The sequence below is a fragment of the Cucurbita pepo genome, chromosome 10 (assembly GCF_057944985.1).
Source record: "Cucurbita pepo subsp. pepo isolate OVF chromosome 10, ASM5794498v1, whole genome shotgun sequence".
In the NCBI taxonomy this organism is placed as follows: Eukaryota; Viridiplantae; Streptophyta; class Magnoliopsida; order Cucurbitales; family Cucurbitaceae; genus Cucurbita; species Cucurbita pepo.
This window is the reverse complement of record NC_141807.1, coordinates 15,939,433-15,963,606: the sequence shown is the minus strand read 5'-3', so window position 1 is coordinate 15,963,606 and position 24,174 is coordinate 15,939,433. Positions and strand designations below refer to the sequence as shown.

Here is a 24,174-nt window from a genome sequence, read left to right as displayed (position 1 = left end):
ATTCCATATATTTCTGAAGAGAACACTAATGATCATCCTAAGATTAGGGTTTCTGTGAAGGATGAAGGATGAAGGAAAAATTGGGAAGAAAATGAAAGAGGCTATGTTTGGAAAAGGTGAGGTTGTATGTACAGAGTATGGCGAAGGATGATTGAGAGGTCAAAAGGGTGGAGCCGAAGAGTAATCAGTCGGATCTGCATGTGGTAGCCATGACGACTGCCCCTGCGGCGTCAAATCCAGCAATGGTGGTGGGGAAGAACAGTGGAAGATTTCAAAAGCCATTGAAAAGAAAGGATACGAGTTGCTAAACCAAAATGGCTCTGATACCATGATAATGTTTGATGAATCCACCACACCTAAATGGTGCGAAAGTTATCTTATTTATAATCAAATAAATTACAAGGATATGAAAATAGTAATAAATGAAAATAGCAATAAAAGGATACCTATAGTAATAAGGCAAATATTAGATATTTGCCTTATAATAAAATATCAAATATAATATATATGGTAAATTATAATTTATTACTGAACACTTGTTAATACAATGGATACATTACAAAGTTATAATCCATCGTATCAGACACTTGACTTTGAATATATTTTGAGAGTGAAACGTACATTAAGCTTGTTTTTAAGTATACAAATATATGAACTTATTTATATGAATTTATTTCTAATATAAAATTGATAAATTTTTTGAAATAATTCTTTTTAATTAATGTATCATTGTCACATCGGTGTCTAGTTTTTTAAGAATGACATGTTACTGTTACGAACAGAAAAAGAAAACTGTAAAGATCAGAAGAATTGGGAGAAATCTCTCATCCAATTGAAGAATGACTAAATCAAATCTAATTCAAATAACTAGATAAAATCTAATCCAAACAACTCAATCAAATCTAATCCTAAGAGTTACCCTATCTATTTGGTATCATATTTAAGTCTCGTATCTATATCTCATTTTTATTTTCGTGACTCTGACATATTTTGCTTTTATAAATAGATATCTTCACGAAAATAAGTTTAATTTATGTTGAGATGGGGAATAAAAATTGACACTTAAAGGACGTTGATACTTGGGACTTTGATTCCTCTTAGTGTGAAACTTGCATCTTGCAATTACTTGGGGTAGAGAGTGTGTTTCACTTAAAATTCACTCAATAGAAAATAATCAAATAACGAACCATACTTGAGAGATGATAACTTTTTTTTTTTTTAATCTTTGAGAAATAAGAAAGAATAAAAATTAAAACATGGCATGAATCACATCTTCTTCAATCTTTGTTTTGTTCTCCTAAATGTAAAAAAGAAAAAAAAAATATATTATATATTTTTAGATATAATTTAAGATGACCTATTTAATAAAACTCCATCCAAACTTCTTCTCATAAATTTAATTATTATTTGTATACAATTGTTAATATGTAAGAAAATAGACATACAGAATGTTTATACTATTGGTAATACACTAGTCTCGGTTGTTTGACTAAAACAATGCAACCATTGTCCAAACTAAAGAATTTGATTCGAAGCTATCTCCTAATAGAGGGAGGCTCAATTAGACTTTGTTGTAAGATTCGACCCTATAAATTTGAATAGCGTTCTCCAACTATAAATATTGAACTCCAAAGTATTAACGAGCAAAGTAAGTTTGTTGAAACTATCTATAAAAGTGTTCCAAAGTGAGTCGTGGAGAAGATTTGCCTTAAAATCTAGTTCCAATTAAGGATGTCAATGACGAAAAAGTGCAAGCTGTTGGAAGGTTTGCCGTGAAAAATTTCAAAGGTGGTAGATATAATTTAATTTACAAGCGTGTGGTGAATGGTCTTTTCAATCACATATAGGCTTTAACCCCAAATTTTATATTATTGTGATAGAAGCTATAAATGACAATAATATTCATTAGTCAGATATTACAATTGTGAAGAAGTTCCGTCATATGCATCGGACTACCGCCATCCTATAAGAAGCTATAAATGACAATAATATTCATTAGCCAGATATTGCAATTGTGAAGAAGTTCTTATCTTTTGAGGAATTCATCAAATTCCCTCTCCACAAGTAGCAGTATAACTAGATTGCTTTCTTTAGACTTATAAGTCCTCTCTCTATATGTGCTTGTGGGAAACTAGATTGTTTTCTTTACTTACAATAAGTCCTCTCTCTATAGACTTATAAGTCCTCTCTCTATATGTGCTTGTGGGAAACTAGATTGTTTTCTTTACTTACAATAAGTCCTCTCTCTATATGGGACATTACTCTGTTTTATCTATAAGAATGGCATAGCCAAAGTCCTATATGTGCTTGTGGGAAACTAGATTGTTTTCTTTACTTACAATAAGTCCTCTCTCTATATGGGACATTACTCTGTTTTATCTATAAGAATGGCATAGCCAAAGTCCTCTCTATATACTCTCTTTTACCCCGTACCTCTCACATGCTAAGCAAGCACTCTACCATCTGAGCTACATCCCCACAATCTTTGCATCACAAAACCCTAAATTTCTAGTCATCAATAATAGTGAAAATGAAAGAAATATTACTACCCAACATGACATGAATAAGGAAAAATTGAAAAGAAATAATATATTTAATAATAGATAGTCTTATTTTTGGAGATGCGGGGTATTGATACCCGTACCTCTCACATACAAAGCGAGCGCTCTACCATCTGAGCTACATCCCCATAATTTGTTCATCATAAAACCCTAAATGTCCCATCATCAATAATAGTGAAAATAAAAAAATATCAAAATATTAATAACAAATAGTTTGGTTTGGTGATGCGGGGCATCGATAATTGTGAAAATGAAAAAATATAATAACAAATTAAATACTTTCTTTTGGAGATGCAGGCTATCAATCCCCGTATAACTCGCATGCAAAGCGAGCGCTCTACCATCTAAGCTACATCCCCACAATTTTTACGTCACAAAACCCTAAACGTCTCGTCATGAATAATAGTGAAAATTAAAAAAATATCGCTACTCAATATGTCATAAATAAGGAAATATTGAATAGAAATAAAATAGTAATAACGAATAGTTTCTTTTGGAGATGCGAGGTATCGATCCCTGTATCTCTCGCATGCTACATTCCCACGATTTTACATCAAAAAACTCTAAACTTCCAGTCATCAATGATATTGAAAGTGAAAAACTATCCCCGCTCATTATGTAGTAAATATGGAAAAATTTAAAAGAACTAATATATTTAGTAATCGTTTCCTTTGTTGATGTCTGGTACCAAGGCCAGTACTTCTCACATGGGATGCAAACGCTCTACCATCTAAGCTATATCCTCAAGATTCTTATGTCACAAAATCCTAAGCATCTCGTCATCAATAATAGTGAAAATAAAAAAATAACGCTATTCATTATGTCATAAATAAGGAAAAATTGAATAGAAATAAAGTAATAACGAATAGTTTCTTTTGATGACATGGGGTATCGATTCGATCCCCGTACCTCTTGCATGCTAAGCAAGCAATCTACCATCTAAGCTACATTCCCACAATACTTATATCAGAAAATCCTAAATGTCCTGTTATCAATTCTAGTGAAAATGAAAAAATATCTCCGCTAATTATGTCATAAATAAGGAAAGATTGAATAGAAGTAAAATATTAATAACAAATAGTTTCTTTTGAAGATGTGGGATATCCCCTTACCTCTTGCATGTTAAATGAGCTCTAACATCTAAGCTACATCCCCACAATTCTTGCATCATCAAACCCTAAATTTCCCATCATAAGCTACATCCCCGCAATTCTTGCATCATAATACATTTCCCATCATAAGCTACATCCCGAGCTACATCCCCACAATTGTTGCATGATAAAACCCTCAAATTCCCATTCTTGCATCATAATACATTTCCCATCATAAGCTACATCCCGAGCTACATCCCCACAATTGTTGCATGATAAAACCCTCAAATTCCCATCATCATCTAAGCTACATCACCACAATTCTTGCATCATCAAACCCTAAATTTCCCATCATAAGCTACATCCCCACAATTCTTGCATCATAATACATTTCCCATCATAAGCTACATCCCGAGCTACATCCCCACAATTGTTGCATGATAAAACCCTCAAATTCCCATTCTTGCATCATAATACATTTCCCATCATAAGCTACATCCCGAGCTACATCCCCACAATTGTTGCATGATAAAAACCCTCAAATTCCCATCATCAATAATAGTGAAAATGAAGAAAATCTAGAGATGCAGGGTATCGATCCCCATACCTCTCGCATGCAAAGCGAGTGCTCTACCATCTAAGCTATATCCCCACAATTCCAATGTCACAAAGTCCTAAACATTTTGTCATCAATAATAGTGAAAATGAGAAACTATCCTTGCTCATTATGTCCTGAATAAGAAAAAATTGAAAAGAAATAACATATTTAGTAATCGATTCAATCGGAGATGCAAGGTATTGATCCCCGTACTTTCCACATGGGAAATGAACGCTCTACCATTTGAACTACATCCCTATGATTCTTACATAAAAAAACCCTAAATGTCGCTTCATCAATAATTGTGAAAATGAAAAAGTATCTCTGCATATTATGTCATAAATAAGAAAATATTGAATAGAAATAAAATATTAATAATAAATAGTTTCTTTTGGAGATGCGAGGTATCGATCCTCGTACCTCTCACATGCTAAGTCGTACCTCTCGCATGCTAAGCGAAGCTACATCCCCACAATTCTTGCATCACAAAACCCTAAATTTTCCATCATCAATAATAGTGACAATGAAGAATATTGCTACTCAACCTGTCATCAATAAGGAAAAATTGAAAAGAAATAATTTTCAATAATATATTTAATAATAGATAGTTTTATTTTGGAGATGCGTGGTATCTATCCCCGTACCTCTCGCATGCAAAGTAGCGGTCTACCATTTGAGCTACATCCCCACGATTCTTATGTCACAAAATCCTAAACGTCTCGTCATCAATAATAGTGACATGAAAAACTATCCCTGCTCATTATGGCGTAAATAAGAAAAAATTGAAAAGAAATAATATATTTAGTGATCGATTCATTTAGAGATGCATGGTATCAACCCCGTACTTTCCACATCAGAAGTGAGCGCTCTACTATCTGAACTACATCCCCACGATTCTTACATCAGAAAACCCTAAACCTCCCGTCATCAATAATTGTAAAAATGAAAAAATATCTACGCTCATTATTTCATAAACAAGGAAAGATGGAATAATATATTTAGTGATAATGAAAAAATATCTCCGCTCATTATTTCATAAGTTTAGTGATCGATTCATTTGGAGATGCAAGGTATCGATCTCCGTACTTTCCACACCGGAAGCGAGCGCTCTACCATCTGAGCTACATCCCCACGATTCTTACATTAAAAAATCCTAAACCTCCCGTCATCAGTAATTGTGAAAATGAAAAATATCTCCGCTCATTATTTCATAAATAAGGAAAGATGTAATAGAAATAAAATATTAATAACATAGTTTACATACGTGTCACTTGTGTTATTTTAATGTGTTTATTTACTTGGTAAATGTCTTTCATACTACAATCTCATGAAGGGGCATTTTGAGAATCGAACTTTCATACCACTAGACCAAATGCCCTTGTTATACCACTTGAAACATATGTATGAAGCCTTACCCTTGTTATACCACTTGAAACATATGTATGAAGCCTTAGGCCTAGGTATTAAGGTCGTATTTTGTCGTATTGCAGGAAACACGTGAAGTCCTCGGATGTAGAATTTGTCTTGGAGAATAAAGCCTTGGGATGAGACGTTAAGAAAGACTTGAGCCAAATAAAGCCTTGGGATGGGATGTTAAGAAAGACTTTGAGCCAAATAAAGCCTTGGGATGGGATGTTAAGAAAGACTTTGAGTATTAAGAGCATGATGGTAAGTATAAAATGTCGAGTATGAAGTTAGGTTGATTTCAAATATGAAGTCCTTAGATAAGAAAAGATTTAGACATAGGGGCATTTCAAGAATTAAACTCAAAACCTCTTGCATCCCAAGTGAGAATCATACCACTAAACCAAATGTTTTTTCTTGAACACCCAATATTTTTAGCTTCTACTCAAATATATTTTTCTCTTAGTAGTTGTTGGGCTATAAAACGAAAAGTTGAATTGTTATAATATACCAGGGTTATCAAATAAACCAACAACGCAACAAAATAAACAAACTAATCAATTTTGGTTGGATTGATTGGGTTCAGTTCATCAGTTTGTTTGATTTAATTTTTCTATTTTGCCTCGTATGACAAGAAAATAAAGTTGTATTGAATGCACCTTAGTTTCATTTATGACAAACTCATATGAAACATAATTGCATTAATAGTACTCAGAGTTGGAGTCTATAAGCATTTCATGAACTTCAGTGCAATTCGTGCTTCATTAAAGATGAGATGAACTTTAGTTAGGTAAGGGGAACTTTAAATTACTTCACGTGGAGCTTCAATTACTATATGCTAGTTACAATCTTTAGGATTGACTAATTGGACACGAGTTCATGGATTTAGGGAAAATTTTGTGTAATTATCAACTACAACTTATGTTTTAAAATTTTTAGGACATAATTTAGGTAGTTGTTTTTATGAGTCCTAAACTTGTTTCTTTGCATAATATGGATTTAGTTGAACTATTATTATCCATAAGATGGAAAAAGAAATTGTGTTTGAATTGACTAATAGACCTAGGTTCGTCGTTGTTGTCTTTTAACTTGTGATTTTGCAAAAAGCTTAACTAATATGAATTGTCATGTCACAAGAACTTTAAGGTAAATCAAGAATATACCCTACACATCATTCAAGATGGCAATAAAATGGAGTTGAATTGAACGCACTTTAGTTTCATGTTTGGCATGTTCAAGATAAAACATAATTGTATTAATGATATTGAGTGTGGAATCTATAAGAATTTAATGATCTTAAGAGAAATTCCTGTTTTATGAGAGGATACCAACTTTATTTAAGGTACTAGAAGTTTAAGAATTTGGATTTGAATCTAGTTAAGGAACGGTAAGATTTGAAAGTAAGTTTTGAATTCTAGACCAAATTTGTACCTAATTATTTCTTTTTATGACTAGTTATAAATTAAGAGAAAAATATTTTTGTAAATATAGATTTATCTCTAAAGCTTTCTGACGAAACCATGTTCAGACTAGCCGTTTAAAGTCAGGAGATGCGGTCACAGGTGTGATTATTTTGGATGGGTTCGTAATGGAACTTACCGTTGAGATGAGGGAGCCTTCAAACGTTGTGCACTCACAGATGGGGTTGTTATGTAGCATTAGTCTGTCTTTGTGTTTGAATTCTTTTGTATTTATTTTTTATTTTTTTTATTTTTATTTTTTTTTTGTTTTGTAATTGTATCCCAAACATTTTTTTTTTTGTTTGGATAAATTTGAACAACACCGTCTTATAATTTTATTTTATTTTATATTTAATGTTGTGTTACTCAATCTCATTTTAATTTTACAACATTTTCTTATTTTATATTAATTTACTTTTATTTTTATTTTTTTTCACTCTCAATTTTAGTTTCTATTTGAGTTTTGAACCCTTGAAATTTGGGTTGTGACAGATTGCTACCAGAGCAGCCAGATTTTAAATTATATAGATTTTTTCTTAGGATAAAGAGTTGTATATCTCTATGACTCAACTCGATGACACGTCTCTCCGCGACCAAGTATGCAGTCTAACCCTATTTTTTATTATATGATATGTTGTAAAACTTGTATGAATTTATTGTATGTTTTGATTTTTGTGGTAGTTATAAAATGTTCTTGGACGTTAAAGAGTGAACGTTAACTATATAAGGCAATAGTGGATCAACGTTATAGTGTCTAGATATGGTGGGGAGGAAAAGAGTGGTCATGAGATATCTGACTAGCCTTAGGAAAACAGAGAGTTGTCGTTGCACAGTGCGAGACATCTAATCCATGAAATTTTGGTACTAGAAATGAAGAAACTGGAGATGGTCCCAAAACGTCTGTATGGACCATTTCCAATCGCACTTTCTTTGGTTCCTTGGCAGCGTCAACCAGATTAACCCTACGGCGTGACAATCCTTGAGCTTCCACTCCTCCGTGGTCATGGTATCCAGCTTCACCCCCAAAATGGGTTCCTGAATATCTTTCTCGTATAGGTAGTCTTCAATCTGCATCTTCTAGATACTGATATCGAATCCATCAAACTTTTCAATTCCAGTCTTTGAACTTTCCATCTTCACAGATCGTGGTGAATCTCTCCTCGCTCTGATACCAGTTATTAGAATAACACAACAATGCACACACTTGATCTAAATGAACACAAAGAACATGATAGAGAAAATGTAAGAAGAAATATTGACCTGCAAAGGCTCTTTTCAGTGATCACTCAAATGCTTGGCAAAGACACCAAGCCAACACCTCTACTGAAGAAGAGAGACAAAAACAAACCACTAAAGCAACACATGTTCACGCAGAAATACCATCCAGACGGTTGAAGAGAAGGGTCGACCACGATAATTTCAAAGAAAATAGAGAGTTATGATAAGTTAAGGTCAAATCAACTTTGAGTTCAAAGCAACAAGAACCAAAGACTGGTGGGAAAATTCTATGGACTAGTCGAAGTTGTCCACAAGATTAGGAAGACATCATATAGGATCCAATTGCTCCTATGGATACAGACTAACCCTGTTGTCCACGTCAGTAACTTGAAACGTTATTATTCTGACCAAGAAAACATCAAGTAAAAGCAGGTGGTATGACATCATGCAAAGAAGAAATTGTTTCAAGCGAAGAAAGTAGGAAAGACACCAACAGAGAAGACTTGAAGAGTTAACAAACCGAGAAGTTATTTTCAACAGGTCCTAGTAGGTTGGAAAAGACTCCTCAATACTGAGATCAGCTAGAAGCGCATCGCGAGACCTAAAGTCAGCCTCATCCTACAACGTTGATTTATGAAGAGCCGGTTGATAGAGATATTGACAAATTGTGTAAGGGCAGATGTCGCGGTCATGATTGGCCAAGGCGTGTTGCCTGTGGCTGCATGTTAGATGTCTCAGCTATTCTTGTAAACGATTTGTGGTTCATGGTGGCATGATCATTCCAAATCCCTTTTACTTGCTTTCATCTTAGATAGGCCTTTACTATTATTGTTGTGCCAATACGGGGTGTATGATCAGTTCTCAAAAATATTATCTACACCCATCAGGACTAAAATGTCCCAAAATGTACTATAGGAGAACGTGACCAGTTGTTGTTTCTTCACTTTTAGCTTATAACATTGCTTTATTTGAAATTATTTTTAACGTATTTTCTCGCTCACGTTTTCTGAAATATTAATTTCTAAATGTGATTCGAGCATACATTGCTATTGTTCATTCAGTCTAAATTTTGCATGGTTGACTTGTTCATTGGATTAGAACAAATGTCACATAATCATTGTCTCACTACTGCAAGAGTGCGATTGTGACACTTGTCTTCCATTCAGTTGTGGGCCGCATCTTCTAACTAGTTACGTGAGTTTGGCCTGGAGCATACGTGTAGGTTGAAAAGGAAATGGTTGGATGCGAACTGCGAATAAGGGTTGGGCCATGGAAGGTTTTTTTTTTTTTTTTTACCACATATGGACTTTGGGCTAGTGAGTCTTAAATTTGTGTTCGTTTTTTAGTTCAAACGAACTCAAATTAAACCTACTAGTTCCTTGTTCCTTGCACGACTCACTTCTATTCTCTGTTCTGCCTCTTCTTGCTCTCTGAAACTTCTTTAAAGGCTATTGTTCACCGATTATTTGGGAGAATCTTCCTTAAAAGAATTGTGACCACAGATGACCTATGTAGAAAATTTGTACCCCCTTTCCTAAAACCATTAGCAGACAACATACCCAAAACTGATGCGCTGACCTGACTACGCTACACCTCGTCTCACCCCCCCCCCCCCCGGAGTATATGGATCCACCTAATCGATGAACACTCAAACCAAACTCGCCCATCCTTTTTGGCACAGGGACACGAGAACCAATCCGAGTAGTCTACAGTGGGGAGACCCCTTAAATCAACAAGCAAGAATGGCTAGGTTGATAGCAGAGTTAAAGAAAAGACGAGTATGAAAAGACGTATCGCGTAACTGTCCCTGTAAGCAGCTTCATTCTTTCTTGATCTATGAACCGACTTTATGAAAAAAATCAGTCTTTTAGCTGAAAGTGTGACTGTTGGGTATGGATAAGCAGGACCTCTTGGTTCGGGGGAAACCAGAGATGTTGGCTAAGAAAGCTAAGCAGGCAAGTACAGGACGGACAAAATGCACATACAAATTGATTGACATGATCCCTCTCCCTCTATCTTTGGCTAGTTGGCTAGTTGCACGATAATCGGGAAAGCATACCAGGTAGGGAAAGAAAGGCTGCTCGATCTCCTGTAAGGCCAACCCTCAACGGCGAGCTCACCAGGCAATGCTATACGTCCGATAGAAGTCCAAGGTTTCATCTACTACCGACCAGGAAGCTCTTCGAAGAGCTATCGTGAAATGAGAAATACATTCGATTATGGAAACTAATAGATAGCAAACTTTTTGGTAGAAACTGAATGATCCCTTGGCTCGGGCAACAAAAGGAAAAGGTAGTCGTACTCCTACCTTTTCCGTCGGACGATAGGAAAGTTTGAGCTGAAAGATTGAATCATACCTGATAAGAAAGGCAGGCTTAGCAGGTTTCTCTAAACATATAAACAAAAAGAGGAAGCAACCGGTCCTAAAGAAGATACCGATATGCATACATTCTCGCATGGAAGAACCTAGATGAACCAGATCAACGGTCCTAACCTAGTCCGACTAACCTTCTTTGGCTGGCCCCCGCCCCTTGTTACAAGGTCAACCCGTACGTGCTTTTTCCTTTCGTTTAGCGAGATGGCTTACCAGCTCTTTCGGCTCATAGCAGCAGTATGAAAAGCGGAATCCTCATCCTGAGTCGAGTGCGCATTGCCATAGGAATCGACATCGGCCAAACCAAGAGCTCCTATTTTTTCTTTAACGAAAGTGGATCTAACAGTTTCGATAAAACCAACCTCTTTTAAAGAAGGAGTCGCTCTGCCTTGATCACCGTGGACATATGCAGCTCCCGTTTTACCTTTGCCTACCGTGAAAAGGAAAGTTCCCTCACGATAGGCCCTCCCAGCTCCCGAACGTCTTTCTATCAATCGAGAGAGGTATAGAATAGTACAACAAACCAACAAGACAAGAATGGACTCATAAGATGGGCGATTAGGGAAGCGATTTCATTTGTGTTATTCGCCAAGGAAATGATCAAGGAATTCTCTATACACGGCTGAGAGATGACCATATTGTTGCACATCCTGAATAAAGTACCGTAGGCAAGCGAAGCTTTTGAAAATGAAAGCGTGTAGAACTCATATCCACTTTCTCTTCGATTCGTAAACTTCAGATATCTTTCTTTCGTCTTCGGTTGACTGAGAGAGAATTTAGACCTGGCGTGCATCCGATTCGGTCAACAATAAGGTACAGATAGGATTGATTAAATGGACTTGAAGTTCCATTATCGTTAGGTCGAAGATCTCTACTAGGTTTAGTGCACTTTGGTAGTTGCGAATGTTGTCGTAATCGAATGTCTTTCTCATTTAACATTCTCTCTTACCAAGCACTCATACTCGCCAGGGTTGAGAAGACAGTCCGTCAGCTAATTGGGTTTCAAGATTGCGTATACGCGAAAAGATCTCACTTTTGGTTTAGACACAACTAAGCCGGTTCTGGTTCACGAAAGGGCCTGATCTCTTTCATTGGAGCACATTGATGCCGAAGGAGTCTTCGGAACCGGTGGAGAGGCTATGATGACTTCAGGCTATTCAAATAGCATGACTGATATCACAAAGAAAGGGTATCTAAGTCACACTAGTGGAATAGCTTTTAACCGACTCAGAACAATCCAACGAGGGAGAAATCCTCGAACTCCAAGAAGAATCTGATTCATATTCTAGCACAGAATACGAATCAGAACAAGAAGGAAAAAGGACGTGCGAAGGATGCATAAATGTCCTTACAAAGGATCAAGAAATTCTACTCAAAGTAGTAGAAAAAGTTCAAGATCCAGAAATTCAAAAAAAATTGTTATGACAATCTCTAAGCCACCTGAAAGGGAAGAAAGAAATCCCTACAAACTCCAATCAGTTCTCCAAAGATTTGAAAAACCGAGAGAACTCACTACTCATTACAAAGAGAGATTAATAATCTGAAACAAGAGGTACAGGCGTTAAGATCTGAAACTAGGTCAGAATCTTATATGCTTCGTCAAGAAATTCTCAATCTTCAGGAAAGGCTGCCCGAACAAAGGGAAACGGCCCAACCGAACCTGGACGAAGAAGATTTTCAAAGTTCCTTCATTGGAGCCATCACCACTTCTCAATATCAAAAATGGTACGCTCTCGTTACCTTAAAAATTTATGATTTCAAAATCACACTAAAGGCTCTCATAGATACTGGAGCCGATCAAAATTGCATTCAAGAAGGCTTAATACCTACAAAGTATTTTGAAAAAACTAGTATGGTCTTAGAGGTGCAAACAACAACAAACTCAAAATTAATTACAAACTATCAAAAGTTCATGTTTGCAATGATGGAATTTGCTTCGTAAATTCCTTCCTTTTAGTAAAGGACTTAGGACAAGAGGTAATCCTAGGTACTCCTTTCGTTACTCAATTATATCCTTTTAAAATAAATGAAAAGGGGTTACCGTCAAAGGCCTTAGGAAAGAAGATAAAATTTAACTTTCTTTCCCCACAAGGATTAGTGAAATAAATGACCTTAAAAAAATAGAATTATTCAATCAATAAATGAATTAAATTATAAGGAAAAACAAATTTCTTTTTTAAAGGAAGAAATTTCATTGAAAAGAATTAGAAGAACAAATTCAAAATAAGACTGTCCAGTCTAAAATCAAAACTTTACAAACTCAAATAGAAAGGGAAATTTGTTCAACTATCCCTAATGCGTTTTGGAATAGGAAGCAACACAGTTGATCTTCCTTATGTCAAAAACTTCGAGGAGAAAAATATTCCTACGAAGTCCCGACCTATTCAAATGAATAGAGAATTACTAACATTGTGCAAAGCAGAAATCAATGATCTTTTACAGAAGGGTCTTATTAGACCGTCAAAGAGCCCCTGGTCATGTGCGGCTTTTTACGTCAACAACCAGGGAAAGAAGGAACGTGGAGTCCCGCCACTGGTAATAAACTACAAACCCTTAAATAAGGTTTTGGAATGGATTAGATATCCAATTCCAAATCAATCAGATTTAATGCAAAGAATTTCAAATGCAAAAATAATTTCAAAATTTGATATGAAATTAGGATTTTGGCAAATCCACATCTCAGAAAAAGACAAGTACAAAACGGCTTTCAATGTCTCTTTCAGACAATACGAATGGAACGTTATGCCATTTGGGATAAAAAAACGCTCCATCCAAATTTCAAAAGATTATGAATGACATTTTCAATCCTTTTCAAGACTTTTCAATTGTTTATAGTGACGATGTTCTGATTTTTTCTCAAAACATCGATCAACACTTTAAGCATCTTCAAACATTTTTTACGGCAGTCAAAAGAAGCGGTTTAGTTGTGTCTAAACAATAAAATTAAACTTTTTCAAACAAAAATCCGTTTTCTTGGATTTGAAATTTATTTGGGTCTAATTAAACCCATTCAAAGGTCCATGTAGTCTGCCTCAAATTTTTTGGACCAAATTACAGATAAAACCCAACTACAAAGATAAAACCCATTTGCAAGCCACTTTATAAAAGGCTAAAAAAGAATCCAAAGCCGTGGACAGAAGAACACATCAAAACAGTCCAAAAAATCAAATCCCTTGTCAAGTCAATTCTGTGTTTATCGCTGATAAACCCAAGGGCTAGTTTAATAGTGGAGACCGACGCATCCGATATTGGATATGGAGGAATCCTGAAACAGTCCCTTGACAAGAAAGAATCCATTGTCCGTTTCCATTCGGGAATATGGAATTCTACTAAAAAAAATTACTCAACAGTAAAGAAAGAAATACTTTCAATAGTACTTTGTGTACAAAAATTTCAAAGTGATTTAATTAACAAAAGCTTTGTTATCAAAACAGATTTAAGGGCATCTAAATTTGTTTTAGAAAAAGATGGCAAGAATCTTGTGTCTAAACAAATTTTTGCTAGATGGCAAGCCATTTCATCTTGCTTCGACTTCCAAATTTTGCCTATAAAAGGAGTCGAAAACCCCTTGGCAGATTACCTCTCAAGAGAGTTCTTACTCTCAAAGAAAAATTCTCCCCAACACCAATCTCCTTCTCCCAGTAATGACCGGAAAGGAAGTGATCGAAAATGGGAAGAAGCCCAATGCTTCTTCAAGCACACCTACTCCAATGATGTCTAACAGCTATGCAATGGATGCTGGTTTCACCTTGGTGACCAGGTCTAAAGCAAAGCTTTCTAAAAAACAAGCGGAGGTTATCACTCCGGCGAGACCTTCTGCCTCTTCAACACGGCCATCTGCCGTTACTCCATCGAGACCTACTGTCTCTTCCACTTCAAAGGGACCTTCTGTCCCCTCAACCTACTCGGATGCGGTTGTTCCCGTTCGATTTTCTCCAGCTCCTGAAATCAGGACATATTTTCAAAAATCTGTGTCGATACCAGAAGCTATGGTAGAACCAGAATACGACGACCCAAAAATCGGCGAAGTCGTTAAAAAAGCCTATCCATCGGGATTCTTTTATATCCCAGAAGATCTTCATAAAACCAGAAGGTTTTATGAATTTATTCTAGTCGACACAAAGTCCGTTGAAATTACTCATATTCTGAGTCGCGATGATCCTTCGAAAATCGCGTATTCAAAATTAAAAATTTTTAAAGTCATGAACCCGACGTATTGGAATCAAGATCCATACACGGAGAAGACTTTTTCAAAATCTTTTGTTCCTCATTCTTACTCATACAGAGACTATCACATGACATGGTTCAATGTCTTTTGGTATCAAAATTACGAGCACTCGTGGTTTATTCAATTCTGCCAGAATGCTCATAAAATTCATTATCCATTTTGGTTTATCAAATGGTGGAAAATCTTTGGATCAGCCAAAGATATATTTCCAGTCCCAATACAGGAATCGTACCACTACTTCATTCAAAATATATTCAAAACCCCATTTCCATTAACCATGCGCTTTTGCGTATACTTTCAAATTCCTTGGATTTTAACTTGGAATTTTCAAATTAAAGAAACCGAAGACCAAATAAAACAAGTCTTCAAAACTATCAAAATTAAATTGTGGGATAAATATACTTATACCCACGCAGACATCAAAGCGGTAAAGGTCTGGCTATCTGAGAATGGCCACCTTCAGGATTTATCCAAGAAGATGACCTCCGAATTCCTTAATTCAAAGTCGAAGCTACTCGCTGCATTAGCCCAGACAACTTCAGAAGCTGATTTTCAAAAGATTCTTCAAGAGGTCGCATCAGTCGGTTCGACGTCTTCTCCTTCTATTGTAGAAGAAGAAGATGAAGATACGATTTATGATCTCAATAATTCATTTTTGGATTCTCAACCACCTTTGTAAATATCGACTGAATAGTCGTTCAACTATTTGTAAACAAAATTAAAAAAAATTAGTTGGTGAAATATGTCAGGATGAAACATTTCTCCTCACATATCTCATCATGTTTGTTTGTCTTGAACCTTTTCCTTTATTATTTTCACTTTTCCCATTTATATTATTATTTTCACTTTTCCCATCATCATATTATTGATGATTATGGATTTCCACATTTGTCAAATTATTGATGAGTATGGATTTTCACTTTCATCTCATTATTGATGAAGTGAAATAAATAACCTATAAATAACCTTTAAAATAATACAATTATTCAATCAATAAATGTATTAAATTACAAGGAAGAACAAATTTCTTTTTTAAAGGAAGAAATTTCATTCAAAAGAATAGAAGATGTGGAGCTTCAATTACTCTATGTTAGCTACTATGTTTAGGATTTACTAATTGGACAGGAGTTCTTGGATTTAGGGGATTGTTTTATGTAATTTTCAACTACAACTTATGTTTTCAAATTTTTAGGTCATAATTTAGGTAGTGGTTGTATATTATGGATGAACACTAGAGTTTCTATCCCGTTCACCACAACTACTTAGTTTTTGTTTGAAGGCTATAATTGTCATCTATGTTGTATGGCAATAAAATTTGTTTAGATGAAATTTTAGTTTAAGTTGCATATTCTACTTCTTGCTAGTAAAAAATTTGTTTCTTAGCATAATATGAATTTAGTTGCAGAGTTATTAGGAATAAGATGGAGAAAGAAATTTTCTTTAAAATAATAAACAGAGCCAAGTTCATCTTTGTTGTTGTGTAATTGTGATTTTACAAAAAGCTTAACTAATATGAAATATAAAGGTAAATCAAGAATATGTCCTACACGTCATTCAAGGTAAATCAAGAATATGTTCTTAATCGCGACCTTAAGCTAGGATATTACTTCTTGTTATGTTTTCAGGATCTTAGAACTTAGAGGTCATCGTGTCATGTATCATATACTGATCTTGGAAACCTTCCCCTAAAATAACCTTCAATTTTCTCCCCATGAACACATGAATGGTGTCGTCATAATCATGTAATCCTACTGGTAAATCGTGGTGCAGGACATCTCGTTTAGCTGATTGGAAAGGTAGGCCTATCATATCATCCAGCTCATGATACATATTGCATGACATCCTACCTAAAGAGGAATATGGGCCTTTGAGTACACACGTAATGCAAATAATGGTTACTTATGGGTATGGATCCTACCAACTTATTTAACATGTTATTCACATAGTTCTAGGTACTTGGTACATGGATTATTGATGAACCTAGGTTTATACATAATGTCATGGGTTAGGCTTTAGGAGTTGAGGTTTTAGCTTAGGAAAACATTAGAGGGTAACCTAACGTGGACTAATTCGTGTGAAAATCTACTAGCACTTTCAGGACCTCTTTCATTCTCGATTTTTCTGAATCTTCTGCCAGAAGTCTTCTCCGATCAGAGCCTTCCTTTTTTAAACACCTTGTAATTCTTATTCTATAAAAAATTTAATGATTCGGGAAGTTTATAAAAATTAGAAAATGTACCATTTTCTCAATGTTTTTTCATTTTACTTGTTCTTTGCTTCTAGATACAACCTAGTAGAGATTATACACCATCTCTTATTGGAGACCTTGAGTGTTGCAAATTCTACTCTCCATTGAAAACTTTCGGTCATCGAAAGTGCTTATTCTAAAATAGGTCATGGTACAAGGTTCTTATTTTCCTTCTGTTTCCCAAGTGGCTTCTTCTACTCTATGATTCTTCCATAGGACGTTAACAAGAGAGATTTCCTTGTTTCTCAATCATTTCACTTTCTTGTCTATTATTTGAATCACGTGTTCTTTATATGTTAGGTCATCTCTCAAGAAGAGAGTTTCATGAGCCAGTACGTGCGAACGATCTAGGGTATACTTCCGTAGTATGGATACATGAAAGATATTATGTACTGCAGACAAGTTTGGGCATTGCCCGATTCTATAGGCCACAAATCCAATCCTTTCTAATATCTCAAGGGGACGGATAAACCTAGGGCTTAGCTTCCCCTTTTTACCCTACCTGAGCACCCCTCTCATGGGGTGCTACCTTTAGGAATATATGATCCCCTACCTACAATTCCATGTCCTTGCGCCTTAGGTCTGCATAGCTTTTCTCTGGGCTTTGTGCGGTTTATATCCTAGCTTTAATCTTCTGGACTGCGGCGTTGGTAATTTGCACCAGCTCTGGCCCAATAGTTTTCGTTTGCCCCCCTTCTTCCCAAAAGATAGGGGATCGAAATCTTCGTCCATAGAGAACCTCGTATGTGGCCATTTGTATGGTGGCTTGGCAAATATTATTATAAGCGAATTTCATAAGGGGTAGGTACTTAACATGTCTTCCAATATTTGCTTGAGCATTTTTGTTTGACCATCTTTTTATGGGTGGAATATCGTACTATAACTGCGTACCCAATGCCTTTTGTTAAAATTTTCAGAAGGGAGATTTAAATCTGGCATCTCGGTCTAATACTATTGCCTTTTGTTGAATTTTAAGAAGTGTACCCAATACCTTTACTGATGAATATTCATTTTTAATGTTAGCAAGAGTAGCTTAGTTGGGAGATTGTTAGACTGAAGATTTGAAGGTCACACTTGTTTTATCCACGTTCACCGCACCTGTTTCAATTTGCATAACCTGACTATTCAATAAAAAATTAGTCATTATTTCTTTTTAAAATCTCAATGAATCAGCGAAAATATCTTTACCGATAAATTTTCATTTCTAATGATTGCGGGGATAGCTCAGTTGGGAGAGCGTCAGACTGAAGATCTAAAGGTCATGTGTTCGATCCACGTTCACCGCACTTGGTTCACGTTGCATAATTTGAATATTCTTTTCAAAATTAGTGATTATTTATGTTTAAAATATAATCTATTAGTGGAAATACGGTCACGTTTTTTATCAACTGGTATAGGTTGCTATTTTCCCACTCGCCCTGCTACAAGATGTCACCCTTAAAGGATTGGGATCACTTAGTTGCGATTATAACACCTTATAGTTTAGTTGATTATTATTTCTTTTTAAAATATAATGAATTAGTGGAAATAGCTCTACTTATGAATTTTTATAGTGGAAATAGCTCTACTTATGAATTTTTATTTTTAACGTTAGCAGGGATAGCTCAGTTGGGAGAGTGTCAAACTACAGATTTGAAGGTGACGTGTTTGTTTAATCTCCACGTTCACCGCACCTGTTTCCATTTGCACTATTCAATAAATTTTTGACGTGTTTGTTTAATCTCCACGTTCACCGCACCTGTTTCCATTTGCACTATTCAATAAAAATTTAGTTATTATTTATTTTTAAAATTTCAATAAATAATGAATTAGCAGAAATACCTTTACTTATGATTTTTTTTTTTTCAAATATTAGCGAAGATAACTCGGTTTCACCGCACCTGATTCACGTCACATAACTTGACTCCTAACTATTCAATTTAAAATTAGTGATTATTTCTTTTTAAAATATCAATGAATTAGCTAAATACCTTACTAATGAGTTTTCATTTTTAATGTTAGTGGGGATAGCTTAGTTGGGAGAGCGTCACTGTAGATCTCAAGGTTACGTGTTCGAGTTGAAGGAAGTGTCATAAGGCTAACTTTTTTCAATTTTATTTGATTTTATTTCAATTTTGTCAAACTCACTCAGGTACTCATCTCAATCATTTGAGCCTTGTTGGCCTTCAATAACAATCATTTCAGCCTTTTTGGCGTTCAATAAGAGAGACCTTGGAAATAACCTGTAACTATTCAACTGGATTATCACATTAACAATTTGAATCAAATAAAGTGACATTAACCATTTGAATCACCTCAACCCCACTTGTTGAACTTGACCAAATGTCTATAACATAACACTAACAAAGGTACAAAGTAACACAAACAAAGGTACAAAGTAACACTAACAAAGGTACAAAGTTCATAAAAGTCTTTTTAATCTAAAATACCATTGAACTTGATCATTATAGTGCCTCTCAAACGTAGGTAAAGTTTAAATTCGGGTCTCCTTGTCAAACTCACTCGGGTGCTCATCTAAACTATTTTTTTTTCTATATTTTGAAACTATTTTAAACACTTTTCTCTTGTACTCTTTATAATTTTACCTTTTAAGGTTGTAAATATTTGTGCATAGGTGACTATTATGATTATCAGTCAACTGAGTTAAGTGGAAATATATTTAGAAGATGAAATTAAAGTATTAATTCTGATGTCATCTTTACTTGAGTTTTGGGATATTGTTATTAATGATATTCAATCTAATGCCATTAGTAATTCACAATGATAATATTCAAAATACTTGACAAAAAAGAATGGTCAACATAAGATATTTGAAACAAATAAATATTTTGTCCTATATCAAATCACTCATTTGAAATTCCTTAATAATAAACCTTAAGTCTTACCTCTTTTATAGAGAAAAGTTCCTTAAATAGAAGTCTTATTAGATACTTCTAAGCATTTAGAGATCAACTAGACACAAAGCTAAACATTCTAAAAAAAATTAGGGGTTAAACTTTCTCGTTAACGTAATTTAAGAAACTTATGATTTTTATATTCTTAAGAGTTTAATTGAGCTAGGTCGATTCAATCTAGTGGACCCAAGAATTGAACCGAACCAAACCAACTAGTTAGTAACATGATTTAGTGTAAGCATTTTGACACAAAGTAGAAGCAATAATGGAGGGTTTGCAATAATATAGTTTTCACCCCTTGTTTCTCAAGTGAATATTGAAATAATATGGTTTTCCTGTTAAGTTTTGCACGGAAGAAAGAAAGACTGGGATGTAAAGTATTATTTCAATTTGTTTGTAATATACAACAATATATAAATTAATTATAAGAAATATATAAAATTACATGTTCTCCAAGGGCTTCAATCAACACTAGAGGGTTACTTTTGCAATCACTCTAAAGGTGCTCAAGATCACAACGAGTTAGATAAAATAGCTCTAGAATTTTGAATCCAATAACTTGAGTTTGACTCGGGATAGAATCTCTCTTCTTGTGGAATCTGCATAAAATAGGAAAACCATTCCAAAATCAATTTTTACAAGGGGTTCTATGGTGTAGTGGTTAGCACTTTGGACTTTGAATCCAACGACCTGGGTTCAACTCTCGGTAGGACCTTTTTAAGAAATGACCTTGATGCGAAAACACAGAATAAGGAACGACAACACAAGACATTTTAAAACAAAAGGGTGTTTCCTAGCATTCGATGCGAAAACACAAATTTTCTCGAGGCATAAGGTGTAACATTCTTGACTTATTCCGAACTTGCTCCGCTATCATTTGAGCCCATAATAACTAGCATGAGTTTTCGGTTCCGAACTTGCTCCAAACAAGTTATTCCGAACTTGCTCCGCTCCGCTATCATTTGAACCCATAATAACTAGCATGAGTTTTCGGTTCCGAACTTGCTCCAAACAATATCATTTGAACCCATAATAACTAGCATGAGTTTTAGGTTCCGAACTTGCTCCAAACAACTTGAAATCTTGAATTTATTCTCATGTCATAAAAAATAGACCCTTACAGAAAATAGTTGGTAATTTGGAGTATGTCTAAACCTTGAGCTAGGATATGACTTCTTGTTTTGTTTGGAGCATGTCTAAACCTTGAGCTAGGATATGACTTCTTGTTTCGTTTTCAGGAACTAAACCTTAGAGGTTGTCATGTCATGCATCGTATTTTAACCATGAAAACTCTTGCGAAATAACTCTTAATTTTCTCCCCATGAGTGCATAGGTGGCGTTGTCATAATCGTGGCATCCTGCTAGCAAATCGTGGTGCACGGCATCTCATTTAGGTGAGGGAGATAATAAGTTCATCATGGAATCCTGCTCATGGTACATATACCAAAGCATCCCACCTAAAGAGAAATAGGGGCCTCGCGGCAGTGATGATCATTTTCTCCCATATCTTGGTTTCGCTAACTAAAGTTTTCCAATAACTCCCAAACTTCATTACCTTATATAACCTCTCGGGATAAGGATTCATACAACATTTCATAAAATAAGATCTACTGAGAAAACTCGAGAAAAGGTCAAATTTTGAGTTGACTTGGACAGTTTAGTTGAACTAAACGTATCATCGTTTTCTTCCTCTGAAAAGGAAGAAGATGCGCATTTTTCGCATCGCCACCATCTGAAACTCGGCCTGTATAGCCACATTTATAGCGTTTCTCTCCTCGATTTCTTCGTGAAACTTACAAATGGATCTTACAAGAAAGGGTTAGGGATTTATTTGATAACTTCTCGTGGATCGTAGCCTAAGATATTCGTTACCAAAGTTCATCCAAAATCTGATTTATCGCTGGAGATAAAACAAAGGATTTCTTATTGGGTAGTCGATTCTAGGGGTTTCAACGCCCTATTTCTTCATTGAACCCCTTCCATGTCCTATCTTCAGGCTAAAGGAATTGGTTTGGAGGAACGTCTTTGAGTGTAGGACCTTAATTTCTAAAAATTGTTCTCGGTATGCAACTCACTCGAAACGCTAGATTTTCGATCTCATGGGTAGCTTGTTCTATAATGTCTCAACTCTCGATTCCTTCATCAAGTTTACTCAACATCTTCCTCTAAAGCTAGAGGAATCCTTAATTTGAAGGAAAAGAGATCGTAGATAGGAATTTTGACTCTTATCCCCAATTTAATTTCGAAACCTATTTTCTTCAATTTGGCACGCTCTCGAGGTTATTTTTCTTTGTGGTCTTCTATGGAAGCATTCCTTGGAGGTGCAGAAACTTATTGGAATTATTCTTGCTCGACGAGTCATCATGTATCCTCGAATTGGATTTCCAAGTTTTTCTTGAAGTTCTTCAATGGCGGATTGAATTGGGGGAATGGTTTTTGGGCACTTTCAGCACTCTATTCCTTTATAGAACTTGTGGGTAATCTTGTTGAGAAACTGTAGGAATAAGTTTTAAGAGAAATGGTGGAGGATTGCTCTCGAATTTGGAAGAAATCTGAGAGTAGGAGACTCATAATCTAAACGCTTATTGCCTTCGATTTGGGGATCGACCTTTCTCGATTCTTATTCCGTATTGTTGCTCCTACTTCAGACTTTATAGGTGGAGCTTAAACCGACATTGAGAGCTCTAGATTCTTCGTTATTTAAAAGTTTGAAGAGAAATGGTGGAGGATTGCTCTCGAATTTGGAAGAAATCTGAGAGTAGGAGATCCACCATCTAAATGCTTATTGCCTTCAATTTGGGGATTGAACTTTCTCGATTCTTATTCCGTATTGTTGCTCCTACTTCCGACCTTATAGGAGGAGCTTAAACTGACATTGAGAGCTCCAGAATCTTCGTTATTTAGAGTTCAAACTTTATGGATAATTTTTTGAAGATATCAACTCCGATCATAGCCTTACCGACCTTGGCTTTGAATACATGTCGTTGGACGTGATGATTCGTGGGTGTTCGTTCTAGATCATATCAAATTTTGGACGAGATCTGACGGTTGAGATTTGAGTTTGAAAGATTTTTCCCGGATGGTCATGGTAGATGCTCTGATTCGAATTAGAGTGGTATTTCTGTAATTATCCAGTCTTCCAGGGGTATTTTGGTAATTTGCCACTTTCTGAATATTTTATTATTATTTTTCTCGAAAAATCCATAATTTTTCTACAAATTTCTCATTGCTCTTTTATCATTTTTCCCTTTTTCTGAATCTTGAGATTCCTTCTAGATAAGGAATTACAAATCCGGAAAGATTCTTGATAATTGATAAAATGACTTTTTTGCCCTTTGTATTTACTTTTTCCTTTCCAATCTTTTTCAAAAGGCCTTTTAACTCCTTGCAATCACTTGTTAAGGTACACGGGTGACTTGACTAAGTCCTTTGTTCTTGCTTAATCCTTTAATTTTTTTCCTTTCTATGCTTTGGGTCTTTCATGAGTGGCTTATTCTTATGGAAGATAATTTCCTTCATTTTTGGGGTGTTACATATACATACTCGTTACAAACACAGAATAAGATGCAGACTCAAAAGAAGAACAAAAAATACTAGATAAAAAACAGAGGTTAGTTCATGGCCCACACTCCAAAGTCCGCTCTCATCCATGACCAACTACTAGTTACATGAAAAAAAATGATAAACATGGAGTGAGTAAAACTTAGTAAGTAGCCTACTAGTAGGTTGTTAATCGCGACCATAAGCTAGGATATTACTTCTTGTTATGTTTTGAGGATGTTATACTGATCTTGAAAACCTTCCCCTAAAATAACCTTCAATTTTCTCCCCATGAACACAATCTTCTCCCCATCTATTTTTTTTAAACACTTTTGAAAGTTAAAAGAGTAGTTTTGAAGTTTTTTTTTTTTTTTTTTTGGAAAATTTAACTATATTGTTTTTTAAAAAAAAAAAATTATGAGTATTTTTTTTTTATTAAAGTGCAAAGTTCAATGGTATTTTTATTAATTTAGATTATAATTTAAAAAAAAATACAAATTTTTGTTGATTAAGTTAATATTAATTTTATTAAAATACATAACACCACATCAAAATTAA

The 24,174-nt window shown here is 35.1% G+C and overlaps 2 non-coding genes across 2 annotated transcripts; both read left to right on the top strand.

The window, feature by feature from the left end:
* Positions 1-18,395: 18,395 nt before the first annotated feature.
* TRNAF-GAA (transfer RNA phenylalanine (anticodon GAA)) lies at positions 18,396-18,468 on the top strand. Its single transcript has one exon. It is a non-coding gene; the product is annotated as a tRNA-Phe (tRNA).
* Positions 18,469-20,719: 2,251 nt separating this feature from the next.
* TRNAQ-UUG (transfer RNA glutamine (anticodon UUG)) lies at positions 20,720-20,791 on the top strand. Its single transcript has one exon. It is a non-coding gene; the product is annotated as a tRNA-Gln (tRNA).
* Positions 20,792-24,174: the final 3,383 nt, after the last annotated feature.